Source organism: Elephantulus edwardii, unplaced genomic scaffold (assembly GCF_000299155.1).
Source record: "Elephantulus edwardii isolate Elephantulus edwardi_28Jun2011 unplaced genomic scaffold, EleEdw1.0 scaffold00097, whole genome shotgun sequence".
NCBI lineage: Eukaryota > Metazoa > Chordata > Mammalia > Macroscelidea > Macroscelididae > Elephantulus > Elephantulus edwardii.
The window spans coordinates 6,709,529-6,712,973 of NW_006399847.1; the positions used below are offsets into that span (position 1 = coordinate 6,709,529).

The 3,445-nt window shown below is 43.6% G+C and overlaps 1 pseudogene; it reads left to right on the forward strand.

Annotated features, from left to right (window-relative positions):
* Window positions 1–1,419: 1,419 nt before the first annotated feature.
* Window positions 1,420–2,180, forward strand: LOC102856487 (annotated as a pseudogene).
* The last annotated feature ends 1,265 nt before the right edge of the window (window positions 2,181–3,445 follow it).

Genomic DNA, 3,445 nt, shown 5'->3' on the forward strand with positions numbered 1-3,445 from the left:
GTTCTTTGAGTTTAAGAAATGCTGAGCAAGTTCAGTCTCTTTGATTTTGTGATTCTGGCTTTTTGCCCATTTCATTGGTCTTTCAAAAATTCTATTATCACGATGCGAGTATTTTAAAATTACAGATCCTTCTTCATTTCCTACTATCACTTATTTTATTTAAACTTCTGCAATTGGTTTGGTGAAGGAAAACACAATGAACTGTAATTAACTGAAAAGTTGTATTTCTAAAGTAATTCTTCCCCTCTTCCCCCCACCCCCCCACCCCCGCCCAATTAGGAAAACGCCTTCTGGAAGTCAGCCGGCTTGGGGGCGTGGGGGGATGGATGGCGTCTCCATGATGGTTCCTCTTGGTGGCAGTCAGGCAAGGGAAGTTTCTGGGGTCCTTCGCGTTGGGTGTTAAGGTCCTTTTTGGCCTTCAAAGGTGGATGGGTGGCCCTGACCCTTAAAGTAAGGTTAGGTAAGTTCCTGTGAAGCTGAACACTGTGACACTAACGAATCAAATGCAAGAATTGTTACCCATAGTGGACAGTGTTTGGTGAAGCTCCCCGATTAAAACAAGCTTGGAAGCAGAAGTGGCATCCACTTCCACAATAGCTTGGCTCTGGAAACCCTATGAACCCGGAGAAAGGACGAAAGTTATACAGAAGGTGTCCAGGACTTTCGTTCATAAGGTTGCTATGACTCGACGGCACTTAACAACAACAACATAGTATGTACGAGCAGTCAGGAAATCAAAAGGCAAGTTACATTGGGAAAATTTACTTTCGGGAACCTCTCTAGAGCACTGAAGAGCAATAATGTCAGTCTGGAGACCAAGTTGCACTTGATACAGGTCATGGTCTTCACAGTTTCTTGCTATGCATCAGAGAGCTGGGCAATAATTAAGGATGATAGAAAAAGGAACAAAGTCTTTGAGTTATGGTCATGGAGATGAGTGTTGAACATACAGTAGACTGCCAGGAAAGCAAACAATTCTTTCTTGGAGATGGTGAAACCAACCTGCTCCCTGGGAAAAGGATTTTGAAGCTCTTTCTCAGGTACTTTGGGCACATGGCCAGGAGGGACCAGTCCTTGAAGAAGGACATCATGCTTGAAAGTGCAGAAGGACAGTTCAAAAGAGGAAGATCCAGGATAAGATGGATTCATTCAGTGACTATAGAAATGGGATTAGGGGGTGCACGAAAGCGTGCGCGCAGCTGCACTGCCATGGGACAACTCTCTCCCATTCCGCGTGTCCTCCCCGCCTCCTCCACGACTGCCCCGCCTTCACCACGTGACGTCTGGCTTGGTCTTCCGGGGTAAGGAAATGGCCGTGGAGCTCCAGGAAACCCATGCACCGTTGCCTCAGCGGAAGCCTGGCTGACGAGGCAGGGTAACGAAGTACAGCAGAGCAGGTCTGTGCAGGTTGAGGCGGCCATGGCGTACAGCAGTAACTGGCTGTCCGGAGTGAATGTCGTGCTGGTGATGGCGTACAGGAGCCTGGTGTTTGTCCTCTTGTTTATTTTTGTGAAGAGGCAAATCATGCGTTTTGCAATGAAATCTAGAAGAGGACCTCATGCCCCTGTGGGACACAATGCTCCCAAGGATCTGAAAGAGGAGATTGATATTCGACTATCCAGGGTGCAGGATATCAAATATGAGCCCCAGCTCCTTGCAAATGATGATGCCAGACTGCTACAGTTAGAGGCCCAGGGAAATAAAAATTGCTACAACTATCTGTACAGGATGAAAGCTCTGGACGCCATCCGTGCATCTGAAATCCCATTTCATACTGAAGGCCGGCATCCCCATTCCCTAATGGGCAAGAATTTTCGCTCCTACTAGCTAGATCTACGAAACACCAGTACTCCTTTCAAGGGTGTTCTTTAGGCCCTCATTGATGCCCTTCTGTATGGTTATGAAACAGCCCGCTATGGACAGGGGTCTTTGGCCAGAGTGAGTACCTACGCTATCAGGAGGCCCTGACTGAGCTGGCCACCGCGGTCAAATCACGAAGTGGGAGCTCTCAGCGACATCACCAGTCAGCAGCCAAAGACCTTATCCAGTCTCCTGAAGTCCCTCCAACAACCATCCAGGTTACATACCTCCCTTCCAATCAGAAGAGTAAACGTACCAAGCACTTCCTCGAATTGAAGAGCTTTAAGGACAACTATAATACATTGGAGAGTATTCTGTGATGGAATTAAAGAACTCTTGCTATGGAGTGTGCCAGACCTCCAGTGTCCACGCCGGGCAAGCTTCAGATTATCTGGCTCACAGGCCCAAACTATTGGCCAAAACTCATGCTGTGTGCAGAGCTCATGCCTGGAGGCCCTTTCTTATGGAATGTTTCAGAACCACAGTTAAAACTTTTTCTGGAGTACAATTCAGTTGTTCTTAGGTTTCTGTCAAGACTTCCTTAAAAATCTTTACCTGATTTTGATTATAATTCACATTCCCTGTTCCAGGATGTTTAATCCTAAAAGTTAAGAACACGGTTAAGTGGGAACTGTTCAGATTAAGGGTGTCTCAAGTTAATTGCTAGGAAAGGCAGACAAGAATTGGTTGGGGAGATTGGGTGAGGCAGTGGGTAGTATATAAAACAACTTCCACTTAAATAAAGATAGGCTGAAAGACTACCACAGCTTTCTTGAAATATAAAGATCTGCCTTTCCATACTGTTATGACTTGGAAAAGTGGGGAGTAGAGGACAACTTCTGACACCTGGTATAATCCCATTTCTACCACCACCACCACCATTGGAAATATTATGGACAATGAGAAGAAATGGTTTCTTCTGTCAAGCCAATGCATTAGTCTGATTTTATAAATTGGTTATTTAATAAAATGAGTTATTAAAAAATAAAAAAGAAATGGGATTAGGTCTGTCAGAGATGATAAGATTGGCCCAGGACAGAGCAGGGTATAGAGCTAGAGTACAGAGAGTCACTATGAGTTGCAAGTGACTCAGTGACACATAAGAACAATACAACAAGTCTGTATTAACCAAATTGTACCCAACTAGTACTGTTGTAGGTTTAATTAACCAGAACAAATCATGACAATTTTTTTATTCACTCTTTATTGTTGCTATCAACAGTAGTTTCTTAATATCCGGTGTGAAAAACAATGTATACAAACTTTTTAAGTAAAACACTATAAAATTAACCAAACCTGCTAAGCTGAGGATTATACTTATTATTATTATTATTAATTTTAATGAAAATTTACAGAGACTCTGGCTTTCCATCCATTTATTGTTGCACTTTTCTCCCTGACCATTCCTCCCCTCAGTTTTCTCTTCTCTTTGAAAAGTAAAAGAAAAAGTCTTTCATTGAATCCCTCCCCTCAAGTCCACTCCACTATGCAGCCTTTGTTCTGGACTCCTGTAATGACAATAATACCTAATCATATATTCCTTTTAAACACTTCTCTCCATCATCTGTTTTCAATGCAGAATACA